Genomic DNA, 19,521 nt, shown 5'->3' with positions numbered 1-19,521 from the left:
GTTTCAATCTCACATGAATGCTTCTTTATTCAAAGCTGTCATTGTCTGGAGAAACGTGCACAAAGAGAAGGGGAAATCAGGCACATTTATAAATATCTTCATAATTGTTGCTCTGCTGAAACAGGTGATGCCATTATGCCATCACAGAATCTCTAATTTATGCTATGTAAGATTGGATAAATCAGGACAAATTTACACACACAGTTGATGGCAGTATCCATTATTGTCAATGATGATGACTTTATGATGTGGAACTTGTCTACCACTAACTGGACCAATCACTCATTTCAGAGAGGTCACCTAACCACTGTCAAATTAAGCTCTATATTAAGCTGTGCACAGAATTTGTATTGATCGGTGCACGATTACCACCTCATCTTGCATTTTCAAAGTGGACTCCAGGCTCTTAGTGAGGTGGCTGTAAGCCAGTGATTTAACAGAAAGATTTTTGTATGACTGTAGGTGAAGTTGGGGAGATCTTACTGTGGATATCCAGGGTCTTGGGTACTACACTTATTTTCTTCTCTAGTTTGCAAGATGAGGTCCAGGTATATGGAGAGTTTAAAAGTATGCAACTGATAACATTTATGAAACATGTTTATTTCTAAAGGATCATAAGGCATTTTACGAATGTCATTAGATGAATGACTATGCATTGCTTAAATCAGTGGACCCTACCCTGTGCCCTCCTTGAATGCCACTCTGGTCCCCTTTCCCTGCCTGATCTACTGCTCTCCTTTCTGATCCCTGTCCCATGTTCCCATCCCAGTCTGCTGTCCTGATTTTCTGTTCCCTTCTCTGTGCTCTGCTCCCTGCCTTATGTGCTACTGTGTTCCCTGCCCCTTCCCTGATTTGCCACGCATCACATAAACAGGCTGCTTGTGCCAGTCATGGCAGGCATGCTTGACCATCCATGGCCTAAATAATGTTTATTTACATGGTAAGCTGCTCAAAGCACAGACTGGTCATTTTACTTGTTCCTAAAGTAACTATAAATCTATATTTGTGATGATAAATGCAGCCAGTTCTAAGGTAGAATACAGCAGCTGCTTCATAGCATTTGGCAAACCTAATCAACAGTTTACAAGGAGTAGAAAACAATAATTATAGTGCCATGGGTGGATCAAAAACAGGCGGGCAATTATTTTGGGCAGAGGGTCGCTTACTGAGTTTTGGGGAGCTGTTGAAGGCTGTATGGGTAGCCCTGCCCCGTGATAGGTATTCTGCCCCCAGTTGCCATCTTGGGACTGGAAGTCCTGCTTCCAACCCTCTGACCTTTGCCCCAGAAGTACTCCTTTTGGGAGGAAGGGTGCTGCAATCTTGAAACCAGAAAAACCCCCAAATTATGTAAAAAAAAAAAAAAAAAAAAAAAAAAAAAAAAAAAAATCCCATCTACTATATTTTAATTAAAAATATTTTTGTACTGATTTACGTGTTTATAAAGCGTATATATAGTGGTGAGTGCATAATAGCTCAAAACACAGTTTTACTGTGTGTTGTGTGTTGGCAGTAAGGGGGTATATGTGGCAGGGTGTGGTTGGGGTGTGTGTGTGGTAGGGTGTGAGTATGGTGGGTGGGTGTGGGGTATGTGCTTGGGGTGGGGGCTGTGGGAAAGTGGGGTTATGGCATGTGGGATGGGAGACAGAGATGGTGCAGTGTTGCTGTCTCCATCGTGTACGGCTCTAGTAGACTGCATGCGAGCCTCCCATGATGCAGTGTTGAGGAGTTCATGACCCCTTGCGGAGCTATTCCCAAAGACACAGAATCGCTGTCAATCTCAAAACTTATTCAGCATGCTGGGCACTCTGAGCAAACTCAGAGGCCCCGAATAAAACTGTTAGAGGCAATTTACAGTTTACAGACAAGATGCGCGCGCAGGTGGGAATTTTCCACTGTGAAGGAAAACAAGATGTTAGGTCAGTGTGGAAAAACTCTTAATTGTTTCAAAACTGGTTTTTGGCTGTGTGTTAACTAATGGGGGGGGCGGGGCCTGTATCTCTGCTTCAGACTTCAAGGCGACGAGGCCTGTGTCTTATCAGCCTGTCCTTGAAGCACTGAGCCTGCTACACTATTATTTATGATTTTGTTAGTAAATTCCTACAGCAGCCAGGCAGACCCCACACCCAGGCTCTGTGCTTCTGCTGCCCCACCCTGGGTCCCTGCTGGTCTTAAGGCACCTGTACGGGCTCTGCACACCCCTGCCACTGCCATTTCCTTGGATTCCCTCCCACATACTTGCCCACCGCTTCCCACAGCTTGCACAACTTGCCATGCCATACCTGGCAGCCCGCTCTGTTCGCCATCACTCCCCAAGGCCCCTGCTGCTCACCGCTTCTAGCACCGCTCCCTGTGGTCTCTGCCACTCTCTGTGCCACTCCCTACAGCCCCTGCCACTCCCTGTGGGCCCCCCCTGCTCCAGCCACTTCCCTTCACCCTCCTGCCTGCTGCTTCCCACTCTGGCTGCAGCCTGGCCTGGGAAGTACCAGGGGACCCCCAGCTGCTTGGCTGTTTGCAGCTGTTCCTGCCCCTCAGTCCAATCTTACTTTACTTTCCACTAGGAAGGAGGGAGAGTGGGGAACTGCTCCAGGGTTGTGAGGTCAGAAGCTGCAGAGGCTTCTGGTTGGGGGCTGGAGGCGGGGTGGAGCTGGGCTGGCTTTGCTGCCACATGCTCCTGCTGGCTGCCTCTCATCTTTGATAGGCAGCCAGGGACAGATAAATATTAATTTTCTAAAGTTTTTAGAGGCCCCATGGGCCAGATCCAGCCCGCAAGCTATATTTTGCCCACCCTGATCTAGGATTTTGAACAGGAGGGTGCAGCTCATGTGGCACATCATCACATATGACACAACAGATTGTGAGACTAAAGCCCTCGGTAAGTGAGGAAGCCGATGACCTGGAGGAAGCACAAGCAGGAGGGGGCAACAGGGGAGGCCATCTTGTTCTTCCTGAGAAGGTAGGGCAATTGACTAATCACCTCAGGTGCCTGTACACAAATGTCTAAAACCTGAGAAACAAGCAGAAAGAATTGAAAGTCCTTGTACAGTCACAGAACTATGACATGATTGCAATAACAAAGACTTGGTGGGATAGCTCACATGACTGGAGCACTGTCATGGGTGGGTACAAACTGTTCAGGAAGGGCAGGCAGGGGAGAAGAGGAGGAGGAGGTGTACTGTATGTACAAGAGCCATATGATTGCTCAGAGTTCCAGTATGAAACTGGAGACAGGCCTGTCGAATCTCTCTGGGTTAGGATCAGAGGAGAGAGCAACAAGGGTGATGTCATGGTGGGGATCTGCTATAGACCACCAAACCAGGAGGATGTGGGGGATGAGGCTTTCTTCAAGCAGCTAGTGGAAGTTTCCCAATGACAGGTCCTGGTTCTCATGGGGGAGTTCAATCACCCTGACGTCTGCTGAGAAAACAATAGAGCAGTGCATAAGCAATCTAGGAAGTTTTTGGAGAGTGTTAGAGACAACTTCTTGGTACAGGTGTTGGAGAGGCCAACTAGGGGCTGTGACTTTCTTGACCTGCTGCTCACAAACAGGGAAAAATTGGTGGGGAATATAGCAGCGGTTGGCAACTTGGGCAGCAGCAACCATGAGTTCAGGATCCTGAGGAAAGGAAAGAAAGAGCAGCAGAGTAAGGATGCTGGACTTCAGAAAAGCAGAATTTGAGGGAACTGATGGACAGGACCCCCCTGAGACCAGTCTGAAGGAGAAAGGAGTACGGGAGAGCTGGCTGCATTTTAAAGAAACTTTTTACAAAGAGCACAAGAACGAACCATCCCAATGCACAGCAAGACTGGCAGGTATTTTAGAAGACCAGCTTGACTTAGCAGGAAACTCTTCAAGGTGCTAAAACACAAAAGGGAAGCTTACAAGAAGTGGAAACTTGGACAAACTACTAGGGAGGAGTATACAAGGATTGGTCTGGCATGCAAGGATGAAATCGGGAAGTCCAAAGTGCAGTTGGGGTTGCAGCTAGCAAGGGACACAGGAGGTAACAAGAAGGGTTTATACAAGTATGTTAGGAGAAGGATGAAGATCAGGGAAAGGTGCGGGTTGCTTACTGAATGGAGGAGACAACTTAGTGACAGATGATGTGGAAAAAGCTGAAGCAGTCAATGGCTTTTTTACCTCAGTCTTCACAGGCAAGGTCAGCTCCCAGACTAGTGCACCTGGCAGCATAGTCTGGGGAGGAGGTGAGCAGCTGACAGTGGTGAGAGAACAGGTTAGGGGCCATTTAGAAACGTTGGACGTGTACAAGCCCATGGGGCTGGATGTGATGCCTCCAAGGTTGGTGAGGGAGTTGGCTGATGTGATTGCAGAGCTGCTGGCCATTATCTTTGAAATGGGAGAGGTCCCGGATGATTGAAAAAGGGCAAATGTAACACTAATCTTTAGGAAGGGAATAAGGAGAATCCGGGGAAATACAGACTTGTCAGCCTCACTTCAGTCCCTGGAAAATCATGGAGCAGGTCCTCAAGGAAGATGGCAGGAAGACATCTGGGTGTGCTGGCAACCAGAGAAGGTGGCAGGGATGGTGCATAGGGCACAGGAAGCCCGGGTGGGCTTCCAGTGCCCTATGCACTGCCCCTGTCACCTCTGGCCACCAGTGCACCCACCTGTCCTCCTGCTGCCTTCTTGCACTGCCCCAGGGGCAAGCTAGCCCATTCCTGGGCAGCCCCAGGCAGGGAGGAGGCAGCAGAGACAGTGCACAGGCCCCAGGAAGCCCACCAAGCCTGAGCTTCCCTGAGCACACCTGGGCTTCTAGCACCCTGTGCACTGTTGAATCAGGCTTACAAACTGGGGCAAGACCTGCACAGCTAGCACCCCACCTGGGCAGCCCTGGGGGCACTGCCATGTGGAGGGAAGGACTGGGCCCCCCTGGAGCTCAGGGGCTGCACGACCTGGTGGATGCAAGCAGGCTTCTTTGGATGGGGGGCGGGGGGGGAAAGTGGCGAGGGGCCTGATCCTTTCCCCCCCCCCCCCCCCCCCCCCCCCCCCCCCATGGAGCCTGTCCACCTCTCTCGTGGCCAAGGGGCAAGCTGTCAGTGGCTCCTGAGCTGTGGGGGATCCTGATCCTTCCCTTTGTGGTGTGGCCCTGGAGGTGCCGCCCTGGGCAGGCTGCTAGCAGGTGGGTGCCACCTGGAGGGCACTGCTGTTATGGAGGGAAGGTCTGTGTCACCTTCTCCAGCCACCAGCACATCCAGCCACCTGCGTGCTACCTTCTTGCACTTCCTGTAACTGTGATGGAAGCCCCTAAGACCTCACTTTTAAAAACCCCACTATTTTCAATTTAGAGAAACTAACCCCCATTCAAGTGTACAAGTGCTCTGAGGTGGATAGAAAACTGGCTAGATTGTTGGGCTCAGAAGGTACTAATTAATGGCTTGATGTCTGGTTGGCAGCTGGTATCAAATGGAGTGCTCCAGGGGTCAATCCTGGGGCTGGTTTTGTTCAATATCTTCATGAGCAACCTGGAAGATGAGATGGAGTGCACCCTCAGAAAGTTTTGGATGACACCAAGCTGTGAGAAGTAGTAGATACACTGGAGGGTAGTGCTTAGATTCAGAGAGAGACCACAATAAATTGGAGGACTGGGCCAAGAGACATCTCGTGAGGTTCAATAAGGAGAATTTCAAAGTCCTGCACTTAGGACAGAACAGTCCCAGGCACCAGGACAGGGTGGGGGCTGAGTAGCTAAGCAGCAGCTTTGCAGAAAAGGTCCTGGGAGTTAAAGTGGACAGTAAGCTGAATATAAGCCAACAGTGTGCCCTTGTTGCAAAGGCAGTTAATAGCATACTGAGGTGCATTAATAGGAGCGCTGCAAGCAGATCCAGGGAAGTGATTCTTCCCCTCTATTCTGCACTGGTGAGATCAGATCTAGTGTATTATGTTCAGTGTTGGGCCCCCCACTGCAGAAAGGATGTGGACAAATTGAAGTGGGAAAGGAAAATGGTTAGGGGGCTGAGGCACATGGCATAGGAGAAGAGGCTGAGGGAACTGGGCTTATTTATTCTGGATAAGAGAAACCTGAGGAGCAATTTAATAGCAGCCTTCAACTACCTGCAGGGTGGTTCCAAAGAGGATAGACTGTTTTTAATGGTGGCAGATGACAGAACAAGGAACAATGGTCTCAAGTGGCAGCAAGGGAAGTTTAGAGTACGTATGAGGAAAATTCTTTCACTAGGAGGGTAGTAAAGCACTGGAACAGGCTACTCAGAATGGGTGCAGAATTTTAATTGTGAGAGGTTTTTAAGACCTGGTTAGACAAAGCCTTTTCTGGGATCATATAGTTGGGGATGATCCTGCTATGACCAGGTGTTTGGGCTAGGTGACCTTTTGAAGGCCCTTCCAACCCTAATTTTCTATGATTTTTTTTTCCAGTTAAAGAGAAACTAGAAGCTTTAGTAATATGCTAGGGACTATTACTGTATTATTCAGTTTTAAAGTGAAAGCAAAAGCAAATATTACATCTGAATGTACATTAATTTGCTAGATTATATATAAAGTTTAAAAAAAAAAAACACAACAAACTAGTAAAAAATAGTTAACTAGTCCAAAGATTTTGTGTCAATAGCCCTGTAGTCATTATATTTAAATGTATAACTCTTATTCAGTTTCATGAAACAAATTCTAGCCTTCTTGAGTATCTTAATACCTCCAGTACTTCACTGTCAGTCATTTCTACACCTGAGTTAATATTACCACACCTGAGCTAAGGTTTTTAGCTCCATCTAAAAACAGTCTGTGGGGCTGTGAAACAGAAGCCAGATATTACCAGGAAAGGTTAACTGACAGCAAAGTTGCAGAAGAAAGTTTAGTTTAAATAGTAGAATATCAAGACCATTAAAAAAGATAGAGGGTCATTAATAGGGCTGTGCAAAGCTTTGGTCCCTGATTTGATTTGGAGGAGATTCGGCCCTGTTTGGTGGCCAGATCTCCAAATCAGGAGACCCTTTAATCTCTCCGAATTAAATTGGAACCCCTTGAATCGATTCGCAGAAGGATTCGGTGATTTGGACATAGATATAACTTTAAATGTTTTTTTACATACCTCAAGGTACCAAGCAGCTCCTCAGTGCTCCATTGCTGGGACGGACAGAGTGACCCACAAGAATGCAGGGATGGGGGGGGGGGGTAGGGGGCGGGAGTCCCCAGAACACTTGGCAGCAGACCCAGAAGTGGACCAGAAGCACTTTCAGTCCACATCCAGGTCCACCAGACAGCATGCCCCCCTGGCTCAGTGACTTGCGCCTCCTGGGTCTGGGGGGGGCACCCAGGGTACCCCTGCAGCTGATTGCTGAGCTGAGGGGGTAGGGGGGGGCCCAGAAGTGGATCGGAAGTACTTCTGGCCTCCTCCACACTTCTGTGGGGCTCTCCATCTGCCCCAGTATCGCAGTGTTCACAAGCTGCGCCTGGTATCTCAAGGTATGTAGAAAAAACATTTAAAACTATGTCTATGGCTGAATTGCTGATTTTTTCTGAATTGGTGTCTAATCTTCAGATTTGGATTCTGTCAAATCGAATTGGGGACAGTGATCTGAATCAAATCACTGTCCCCAATTTGGGCCAAATCTGAATTGAATACATCCCATTTTGCACACTCCTAATGATTAACCCTCGTGTAGTGGGGAGAAATTAGCAGGAAGCAGGGAGATGATAATGAGGCATGAAGTCAATTGACTCGTAGCACTGCCTGAATAGAAATGCTGGTGCCCCTCCCAGGCAGTTGGCTTTAAAATTAGGGTGTCTCAGGAATCAAAGTGGTGGTGGGGGGGGGGGGAGGGGTGTGGCAAGAGTAGCCCTGCCTGGAGGTTGTAATACCTAGTGGCTGTATAGTCTGCCCTCACTCTAGTTCTTTTCAACTGCTGTCCTGTATCTCATCTTCCTACCTTAATGGGACAACCAATTATGCGGGAGATGCCCTGAGCCTTGGAGTGGGCCAGTTAGCCCACTCCAGGTTTCTTGGTCTAGGCCTATTAGCTCAAGCTGTTACGTTCAGTCTTAGGTCCACTTAGTCTGGTCTTGGCTCCTTGGTATTGGTGGCTTGGTTGGAAACTAGGCTCCATGGTTGGGGCTCTGAGCCCTCCAGCCTTGAAGGGGTTAAATCCCCTCTCTTGCTCCCTGTGTATGGGCCCCTCACCAACAAGGGGTTCATTTTGCAGAGCCTTTGCAGGGTGGCTTCCCCTTCCTCTTACAGCTGCTCAGTCCCTTGCAACTGCTTTTTTCTCCCTAAAATTTCATTTTCTCTTGGCAATAAAGACCCTTCTCTTAAAGGCTCCTTGCTGGTCCTGCTGGCATTGTCGCTTTCCCCCAGTAACAGAGCAAGGGCTCCCTGTTACAGGGTGCAACTGAATCACTGCATTCCCCTTGATCCATCCCTGCAGATTGCATCTAGTTAATGCCTTTCCTCTTATGAAACTACTCTAAGGTTATTAATGACCTGTAGTCAGGGCTGTAGTTTTATGTCTTATAGGAAAGATTCCCACAGCACAGAACATTTGAACAGCAAACTGGGATACTGAGTTAGTAGTAATTCAAAAGGAAAGGCAAGGTAATGAATTACCTCCATCACTTCCTACAGTACAGCTCATTCATTATTCTCAGTAAGATAATATAATTCACGGCAGATCTCTATAGGGTATAATGTGAGGCCTCCAATCAGTACAACTACAAAATTGTTGCCAGGATTTTCCATTCCAAGTATTAGAATTTTTTTGGATTTTTTTTAAACAATATATTTGAAGATCTTTTTATTTGCTTTGTGCGTTTTGAGCTTTTAGTATATACTGGTGTTTATATTTCTTCCTTTAACCTACTGTATCTACTCAAATATAAGATGAGGTTTTTGGGGGGAAAAGCCCCTTATCTTACATTCACATGCAAGGAAACCTAATTCAATACATTTGATATCGCTATACTGCTGCCAAAAGCAGCATGTGCTCAGCAATGGAAACCAACTATGAAGTTGACTAAATGCAGCCAACACTGACCATGACTAAAATACATGGCCTATATTAGGCAAAACATGCTGATGGCAACTTACCACAAGGATAGGTTAGTGCTTTCTATCTAAATAAGATTCATGGCAGTGCCCACTGAGTACAGTCCTCCTCAGCTCCAACTCCTTTTTCTAGTCATGATGATTCGGCTGCTTACAGATGTGAACGCCACCCTCCAAACTGACACTTCACTTTAAACTCAGTTCACCCCTGCACCAAGCCCAGTGCATGCCCAGAAGAAGCATCGTGTTAGTTTGACCTGGCTCACCCAAAATCACTAAATCAGGTGCTTTAGTGGGGCTTTTTTGGCTCTTTTATCTAATAGCTGATTGAATCAGTTTGAAATAAAACCAAAAAGCTCTGTTGAAGCATGCAATATATACAGGGCAGAGCTGGGTTGAACTAAGGTGCTGCCTCTTCTGGTAAAGCATGGGGTTTTTTTTTTTTTTTTTTTTCCATGTCTGTCAACAGCCTACACTACATACGTTTTGACCTGTTCTTCATTCCTTCAGCTGATCTGTGCCTTTCTTTCCCATTTCCAATGAATCCTGTTTCTTCACCAACCTTAAATGCCTGGCAAACATCATCAAATAGGGCCCCGAACACTTTACCCAGAATCCCTCTGTCAGCCTGTTGCATATGATTAATGTGGCCCCACCCTTTATGAGATGAAGCTGGACCAGACTGCCCTGTGCCTCACCTGAATATAAGGTTTTGGATGATCTTTGTTCTTGTGACAAGAACAACTGGTTCCAGTCATTAGCACATGTATCCTTTGTGAGGGATATCTAGAGTACACACGCACACATTGAGCAGTGCTGAGCTGTGGGATCACCATGGATTGAAACATGAATGACTTGTGCCCCCAGCAGTTGTGGGGGGAACACCGATGGTGAAAGTGCGGTGGCAGTAAGCAGGAGGGGGTGCTGATCGCCAACCCTTCCACAGCCATCACCACCAGCATTGGCGGCAGCCAGCAGGGATTGCAGACTGTCTGCAGTTGCCTGCAGGTGGGGTGGTGAGCAGCAACCATCCACAGGTGCCACTGACAGTGTCAGCAGTGCCTTTTTGTAGGGGGTGCACTGCCATGTTCAGGGGGTGCACCTGCACCTGCCTGAATCCTTTATGCATCACCCCTGGCTTGAAATCCTGTTGACTCTGCTGGGGCCTGGTCCAATGAACTACATGGTAAATTGTGAGACTTATGGCTTTGGACTCTACATGTGCTATTAATGCTATAAAGGCTTACTGCATAATAAAATACTGCACAGTAAACCACGTTTGGGAGCACATCTACATGTTCTCCCTGTTGGGAGTAATTTGTTCCTACCCTGCTCTGGGCCCCTTCAGCAGCCAGGGGGATCTTCAGCCCCCCCCAGTGTGCTAGCCCAGGGGGCTGGCAGGGAGTGTGTGGCTGGTCCCAATGCATACAAGGTCAGGAGAGCTTTCTCAGCTGCTGTGACACCTATTTCCTGGTCTGATGCACATCAGGCATTCTCCCAACCCCATGGACATGGGACAAGCTCTGTGCCCAGTGGGCTGCCTGGGAGCTGCCTCAGAAGTGGGACAGTTCCTGGTCATCCCCTGGCAGGGCAGGGAAGCGGAGAGTTCCCTGGTTCTGGCATTGCTCAGCCCCCAGCTCCTACCTTCCCTCTGGCCCCCTATACATGTGTTTACAGGTAGTAGCTAATTGTGCAGTAGACTAACTTGCTGCACAGTAAATGGTGCACATGTGTAGACAGTAACAATTTACTGTGCGGTATATTAGTCTACTTCATAGTAGATTAGTCTACTGCACAGTAAAGCGTCTTGTGTAGATGTACCCAATTTGTACTATATGTAAATAGGTACCAAAGTGCTGCTTAAAAGTGTGTTTATAAAGTTCGTTTGTCAAAACTTGCAGCAGTTTTAAAAAAAAAAAAAAAGTAGCATGCATCAATTCTGGATAAACTAAGTTTATATTTAATATATGCAAATTTCTATAGCTATATTTAATTCAAGGTTAGTGCTTTCAAATTTGATTCTTGTTTCCATGTACTCAGGAAGAGCAGTGTGTGCCAGTAAAGGTGGGGTGGGAATGAGGGAAGGGGAAGGGGGAGGGGGACAGTTTCAAGGCAAGTCTATAGATTCTATACCTGGAAAACTATAACAGCCTTATAATCAGGGTAATCTTATATTCAAGTAAATACGGTAGTAAGCCTAGTAATTTAATTTCCTTCACAAAAAGTACCAATTTGTATAAGACTTATAAAATAATAAGATTTGGACACACTAATTATTTCTTTCTTTGGCTTGCTGTTTCAGGGGACCCCCCAGTGGTCCAAAGAAACAAGATGCGTGAAAGACCTTAATTAAGTTTCTGTACATTTGTAGTTACTCCAGCCTTACCAGGTACAGTGGTATTCTACCAGGCACACCTTATCACTTGTATTGAGCATGAATCATTGTAAAATTTTTCATTTAAAAGCAGAAACCCTATTGTGATGGTGGACCTTGCCTCTCTATCCTTTTTATAATCTCCCAAAGAGCTGCAAGTACCCTGACTTTCCTGCCTGCCACATCTTAGATGTTATTATAATATGTTCTGCTTTATGATGTCACTTTTCGGGAGGGTTGATTGCTTGATATATAATATTTGTTGTTTTATTTTGCTCTTTGGGTGTCTCTATTAAGAATCTCGGTATTATAGAGGAAAACTTTACTTGATTATTCCCATGTACTTGCCGATATATGTATTCACAATCAGATGCAGATTAACACTAGTCTTTATCTTTATTCTTTATAACACTATACAAACTTTTGTTATCTTTAAACAGGAGTGGTCCTTTTTTCTCTCTCTTTATAACAATTATATCAACTTTGTAATTCTATCTACATACTGTTCTTATTTAACCTTTTATCAGTTTGGTTGGACTGAACCTGGTGTTTTTTAAAAAAAAAAAAAAAAGTCCCTTTTAACTTTGGTTTGTCCGTTTATTTCCTCTTTCTTTTTCTTTTTAGAGCAAGCTTTTCTCTTCAAGCCTTGTTATTTCTCTCTTTACTTTTGCTATCCTGAGTGTATACCTTTCATCTGGTGGGTACATGAAGCCTTGAATCCTTGTGGTCAGTACTCAGTTGTTATCACTAAGCTTGTGGGAATGAGTCAATTCACTCTTCTCTTTTTTGGTTGTTTGTTTACTTTTCAGCGCGGCTGCCAGCTGCATCTCCTGTGCCTCTTTAGGGATCCCCCCTCTCTTTCTCAGAGCTCCGCTCTCTCCAGTGACGAGAAAAATCCTGAGATCTTCTTTCTCCCTCACTTTCTCCTTCAGACACTCCTTCCTCCCCCCCCCCCCCTTTCTGAGACTCCTTTCTCCTCTTTTTTTTTCTCTTCCCGGAGCATCTATTCTAATATGCTAATAGCTCCAGAAGCAGCGTTCTCCGGCTCTCTTTGCCACGTTGCTATTTACTCTTTCGCACACCTTCCCCCTTAAGACGGCCGCTAGGTGCCTTTTGGTGTTTATCTTGATCCTCGATGCGGAGGGAGTTTGGATCTTCCTGAGTATTCAAGGCCTCTAGGGATTGGGTACCAGGATGACATTGAGATAGGAAGTCTGCTACCACATTGGCATGTCCTGGCCTGTATTCAGTATCAAAGTGGAATGGTTGTAAGGCAAGTGCCCATCTGGTAGTTCGTGTATTATCTGTTTGGGCTGTCTTTAACCACTTCAAGGGCGCATGACCAGTAACCAAAGTGAATTTACGGCCCAGGAGATAATACTGAAAATATTCTACTCCCCACTTTATCGCTAGGCACTCACGTTCAATAATGGCGTGCCTTTGTTCTGGTGGGTTAAGTTTCCGGCTAGCATAGGCAGTCAGGCATTCTATCCCATCCACTTCCTGCGTCAACACGGTACCCACAGCATAACTTGATGAATCCGTCTGTAAAATGAAAGGATGGGTGAAATCGGGTGTATGAAGGACTGCGTCATTACATAAAGCTTTTTTTTTTTTTTTTTTAAAGCTGTTTACTCTTTCATACCTAATGTACCCCCCCTGAGGAGCACTACTATTTCTCTGTAGTCAGATCATTGGTACATATGCTAAAATGATAGCATGGAGTGCACACTTGGTATCCAGAAGTTAGACTAGTACCTCCATGGTGTTCACATGTCCTGTCAACTTGGGGACTGCAGGGCTAAGCGCAGGGTTTTTTTAAACCTGAGTGAATGTAGAGCCTCAAAGGAGTGGAACTATGAGCAGTGGGTTAGGTAGGTGTTGACTTTGAATGTAGAGCTCTGCAATGCAAGTCACTTCTGACCCTAAGATTCCAGTTCTTGCTTCAGATTTGCAGCACGATTTTATTCCTCTGCTTGGTCTGTCTGGAGCAGAGACCCTCACTGATGACAGTTTTACCCCAATGCTGTGTGTTGCCTTAGCATATGGTAGAAAGAAGGGACTAGGATGAATGACCTAGCAAATCCATTCTACTTGTAATTTTGGGAAGATTTCAGCTGACCTCTGTCTTTAAGCAGAATAGCATAATGAAGCAGTTTTTCTGTTACCTAATTAAAAAACCATGTATTTGGTTACTCAGACCTTTTAACCAATTTCCTTTCTTCAAGTTATATCTCTAAATACTTCTGCCCTCAGCTTATAGGGTTGGAACTTATATAACAGCTTCTAGCTAGAGAAGTGTTTAGCATGCTTTTTCCATGTTACAGAGTTAATCTTCAAATAAGTCCTGTGAGCAGGGGCCTAATTTGGATCCTAGCTTTAGATATGAAAAAATGAGGCACAGAGAGGTTAAGTGATGTGCCAGCTCTCACAGTGAATCAGTGGCAGAGCTGAGAACAGAACCTGCCACTCTTATCCTTTAGCCACATAACTATTTCCTCCACCAGTAATAATATATATAAGCATGACTGTCTGAACTGCATTGCTTTGCCTTATGATTTCAGATAGCTCAACAGGAAAAAATGAAAAAGTGTTCAAATGGGCACAAAGACTAAAAGTTGCTATACAGAGCCTTTTCTTGATAAACAGATAGTGACAACTGTCACAGAGCCTTTATACTTTTTTTTTTTCTCTCTCTCTCTCTCTCCTTTAATCATCTCATTGCTGCAGAGTGCAAATTATGCAGAACACTACTTACTTATATAGATATAGTTCCACCTAAAGGGAAGAGGTTCATTTACAATCTCCGATGTTAATTGCTGTGTGTCATGTATTTTGGCATCATGAACTGTCATAGATTTCTAAACTGTATGCTCTTCTGGGAAAGAACTAACTTTCCTTTTTTTCTGTATTGTACCTACACATCTGTGGAACTAATACAGAAGTGTTTAATACTAGTGTAAAAGCCCATAAAAAATGATGGGCAAAAATAGGCTACTTGTTCTAGGGTACCACATTTCTGTTATCCACTTATCAACTTGAGCAGTTGATGATTTTCCATGCACAGTGCATTTGGATTCAATCCTCCACATGGTCTGTGAAGTATACACCTGGTCACAATGATCTTTGCTCAACAGACAATGCACTGTTGTACAATTGAATGTTTGTTTTAAAGTTTGGGTAATACTTGTTGTTCTGATTCATCATCAAATCCCACAAATACTCTGGAAATTGTCTTGGAGGCAGAATCCATTTACCCTTATGACAACTCCAGAATTGGCCATCTGATGGTCTTTCAACTTGGAAGTTTAAAGAGTTACAAAATTGGCACACTATGTTCATCAATCTACAGCTATATTCCTTAATCTTGTCTTTAGTAAATCTGTTGTTGCCTACTCTCTTAGCCTGTCTTCTGCTGTCTCTGCAAACCCTTTGTCTTTCCATTGCATCTCTTCTATGATGTCCTCTTTGCTCATTTGTTTCATTTTGTATTACTCTTGCCATTCTTTCTGTATTCAGTTGTCATCTATTCTCTGCTTCACCCATTGTGTCTGCGAACCCTTTCCCTTTCCATTGCATCTTTTCTACTACGTCCTTTCCTGATTCGTTTAGTTTTGTCTTACTTTTGTCATCCTTCTGGCATTCAATTACTGTCTATTCTCTGCTTCACCTTGGTAAGAGTGTTGTGGGATAAAGTTAAAGTAAGGGTGTTAAGGGACAATTTTTGCTCAGATACTGAGAGTATATCATAACTAATTGAAATCAGTCACTAAAAGTCCAGAAAAGTGAGTGCAAATATGGTTTTTTTTGAGTGACAGAATGACAAACACACAAATGAAGCAATTTATTATAGAGGATTATTTAATATTTTTAATAATAATACTGCAACATAAATGGCAAGCATTTGAGAAAACTGCAACCTATCATTTTTGATTGAAAAAGCCAAAGGTGTTCAATTTGAAATATTCTATAACTTGATAGATATACTTTTTTCTAGTGGTTACTGCAGAGGACTTGAAGTCCTAGATTTTATGCTCGTCTCTGCCACTAAATTGTTACTGAGCTCTGTTGTCTAGCAAGTGTCTCTCTGTGCTTCCATTATCCCAACTGTAAAATGGAGACAATTATAACTATTTATCTGGGCTGTTTTGAGGCTTAATTTAATTATTTTTCATCTAGCAAGGCAGTTTACATGCTGTGACACCTGCTTATTACAATGACAAAATAGTTGCCTCACTGTTACATCATGCTTCTGTTGTCTTCTGGTTGCTTCTGCTTCTTGTCTTTACATAGACAAGGAAGGGACTGCCTTTCCATTATAAGCATATGTGGAAGTTTGTACAACAAGACCTCAATTCCCTATGGAGCCTGTAGGTCATACTAAAAAACAAATATATAATAAATGACAATAATATATTTTCAGGTCCTTTGCTGGAACACACTCCATGTTTCTTCTAAAGTTTTATAATGATTTTTGGAAAACTTTTACAAATTCATTTTTTTTTTTAAAACTTGTATTAGCTGTATTTTACATGCAGACAAATGGTCTTCTGTTTGCCTAGATCTTTCAGAAAAGGAATAAAAGAGCAAGAGTTAAATCCCTTTTATTAACAGTATCTAATTTAGTCATTTTAAATCCTGTAGGTGTCTACAAAGAACATCCTTGTTCTAGGCTAATTTACTTGTTAAGGAATTTACTTGAAAATGAAATTCTTCTTTTACTGGATTGTTATCCGAGTTAGGTTGATGCTGCCCATGCATCAAACTTCAGGATGTCACATCTGGTGCATTCCAATATAGTAGAACACCAAGCAGCCAGACAAATTTGAACTAACACCCATGGAATTATGTGACTGATTAGTAACCTCCTAAAACAACTGAAAACAAGACTGAAAAAGAGACTGCATTTTAAAGTGCTGTGAAGGAACTCTGCAAAATCATTATTTAAGCTTCCACAAACAGCAAGAGATTTTTTCATCAAAACAGAACAATTACTCTGTTTCTGCAGTGCAGTTTCTTTCCCCGTTTTCAAGTTCTACACAATGTGCAAACATTCTGTAGTTGGCTGGATAGGCAGTTGATAGTAGTGTAGTGGTTTGGCCTGTTGTATAGCTGGTCATTTTTAAATTTTCTGGATAGTAGATATGTACAGCTGTGAAGGAGTTTGTGTCCCTTGAATGTGCTGTGACTACCAATAGAATGAATGCCTGGTACTAGACTAGAGTAATTCCTTTAGATTGAAAGTAGTGTGAATGAAACATATGAGAAACTTTGGATGAAATGTTGATATGGCACAGGGAGTTGCATGTGCAATGATTTTCTTTTCTTACACTTCAGCCTTAAGAAATCTGCTGTCTGCTGGAGAGAGCCAGCATTCTATGTTTAATTCAGACCCAATTATATTTTAAAGGAGAGATGCACACTCCCATCATGGAGATTTTACTAATGTGCTTTATAGTACTAATACACCATATTTTCTTGCATACATAACACCCCAGAATAAGATATGGACCTTCCTTTTGAAAGGCAGAAGGAAAAAAAGGATCTTTCTTTGTAGTAAGTAACTGAGTAGCAGCAGCTAGGGAGCTAACCCTGCATATTGTTCTGTTACCTGTGGATCTCTTGCAGATTTTGTTTTGCTTTTGCTGGGTAAGGGGCAGAAACTGTTCTCTCTATATAATGCACACTCTAATTTCCAGCAGCTGGAAAAAAAGGTGGCTGTGGTATGTGAGAAAATACAGTATTTTGGGTTGTTTAAATAGAATGCAATGCATTATGCAGAAAGGAGCTGATAGTCCCTCTGGGCACATATACAGGTGCATAATAATGCGACTCAAACTCTAGTGCATATCACACTGTAGTTTGTTGCTCCTGGGTGCCACAGTTACATGTGTAGCCAGGACTGCAGGGCCTGGGGGGAGGGGTCAGCCTACCAGCTTGGGGGTGCTCTGACCTGTCTTGGCATGCTGCAGAGGGACTGGCTGGGGTACAAGAGCGCTTAAGTCTAGGGCTAGGTGGCAGGCAGCCCCTGTACTTTAGCATCCTTGTGTTCCAGCCAGCCCCTGTCACAATCTACATGTCTGTTTTGGTGGAGTTAAGCACTCTGCCATAAGATAATACTGTCCCTTACTAGATAATTAATTTACTGTGCCCTAATACCAGTGCGCATATAGGTGGTGATAGTTTCATAGTTGGTAGGGTTGGAAGGGACCTGAGCAGATCATCAAGTCTGACCCCCTGCCATGGCAGGAAAGAGTACTGGGCTCAAATGACCCCAGCAAGGTGTTCATCTAACCTCCTCTTGAAGACCCCCAGGGTAGGAGCCAGCACCACTTCTCTTGGAAGTTGGTTCCAGATCCTAGCCGCCCTGACAGTGAAGTAGCGCCTCCTGATATCTAGCCTAAATCTACCTTCTGCCAGCTTGTGGCCGCTATTTCTTGTCACTCCTGGTAGTGCTCAGGTGAGCAGGGACTCCCACAATGCTTGCTGGTCCCCTGTGACTAGTATGTAAATGGCTACTAGATCCCCCTCAGCCTTCTCTTGTGGAGGCTGAACAGGTTCAGGTCCCCGAGCCTCGCCTTGTAGGGCCTGGTCTGCTGCCCCCTGATCATGCGAGTGGCCCTCCTCTGGACCCTCTCCATGTTGTCCACATCCGTCCTGAAGTGCGGCTCCCAGAACTGGACGCAGTACTCCAGCTGTGGCCTGACCAGTGTCGCATAGAGGGGGAGGATCACCTCCTTGGACCTGCTTGAGATGCATCTGTGGATGCATGACAAAGTACGGTTGGCCTTCATGACTGTGTTCCCACACTGTCGGCCCATGTTCATTTTGGTATCAATAATGACTCCAGGATCCTTTTCTGCCTCTATGCTGACGAGAAGGGAGTTCCCCAGCCTGTAGGTATGGTGCTGGTTCTTCCTCCCCAGGTGCAGTACCTTGCATTTTTCAGTATTGAAACCCATCCTGTTTTCATCTGCCCATCTCTGTAACCTGCCTAGGTCCAATTGCAGCCTATTCCTCCTTTCTAATGCGCCCACATCCCCCACATCTTAGTGTTTTCTATGAATTTGAACGGGGTGCTTTATACACCCCCATCCAAGTTGCTGATGAAGATGTTGAACAGTGCAGGCCCGAGGAACGAGCCTGCAGAACCCCACTACCCACATCCCTCCAGGTCAAAAATGACCCATCCACCACCACTCTCTCGGTGCAGCCCTCCAGCCAGTTAGTGACCCATTTGACTGTGTAGGTGTCGATGCCACAGTCTTCTAGTTTTTTAATGAGAATGGGGTGAGAGACCATGTTGAAGGCCTTCTGAAAGTCTAGGAAGACTTTGTCCACTACTACACCTGCATCTAAGGATTTGGTGACCTGGTTGTAGAAGGCCACCAGGTTGGTCTGACAGGACCTGCCTCTAATGAGCCCGTGTTGGTTGCCCCTAAGCATAATCTCCCCTGCTGGCCCCTCGCAGACATGCGCCAGGATAATTCTCTGAAAAAGCTCACCCAAGACTGAGGTAAGACTGACTGGCCTATAGTTTTCTGGGTCCTCCTTCCTCCCTTTTATGAAAATGGGAACCACATTGGCCCTTTTCCAGTCCTCTGGCACCATGCCAGAGCACCACGAGTGCTCATAAAGCCTTACCAGGGGTCCCACAATGACCTTAGCTAATTCCCTCAGCACTCTGGGGTGGAGATCGTCCAGACCAGCTGATTTAAATTTATCCAGTCTCTCCAGAAGTTCCCTGACTAGGACCTCACAGACCCTAGGCCTGGGTGTGCCTCCCCTGGGTCCTATGGGGGTCCTGGTGGGGAGGGTGACCTGGTCCCTGCTCAGAAAAATGGAGGCAAAGAAATTGTTAAATAGATTAGCTTTACTGTCTGGTGCAACAACCAGATTTCCTACTGTGTCTTGCAGAGGCCCCATGTTACCCAGTACCTTCTTTTTACCCCCTGTGTATTTAAAAAAGAACTTCTTGTTGTCCTTGATCTGGGAAGCTAGTCCGAGTTCCATCTCTGCCTTGGCCTTCCTGACTGCCCCCCTATAGCCCCAAGCAACAGAGGTATAGTCCTCCCTGGTGATGGCCCCTCCCATCCATTGGGTGTTTGCCTCCTTTTTAGCTAGGAGACATTCACG

General features: G+C 45.0%; 1 protein-coding gene across 2 annotated transcripts in view; it reads left to right on the top strand.

Moving 5' to 3' along the window:
- CNIH3 (cornichon family AMPA receptor auxiliary protein 3) overlaps positions 1 to 19,521 on the top strand; it is a 132,674-nt gene that overhangs the window by 34,347 nt on the left and 78,806 nt on the right. Inside the window, exon 2 of one of the 2 annotated variants that reach the window (XR_016442411.1) lies at positions 11,314 to 11,400. The exons of the other annotated variant lie outside the window; for it this stretch is intronic. The gene's annotated coding sequence lies outside the window, so the exon portion shown is untranslated. The remainder of the gene's footprint in view (positions 1 to 11,313; positions 11,401 to 19,521) is intronic. 2 annotated transcript variants of the gene reach the window in all.

Source organism: Crocodylus siamensis, chromosome 1, assembly GCF_052110815.1.
Source record: "Crocodylus siamensis isolate JL-2025a chromosome 1, ASM5211081v1, whole genome shotgun sequence".
NCBI classification, from domain to species: Eukaryota; Metazoa; Chordata; order Crocodylia; family Crocodylidae; genus Crocodylus; species Crocodylus siamensis.
Note: the sequence above shows the minus strand (reverse complement) of the source record. Positions and strands in the feature narration are given on the sequence as shown.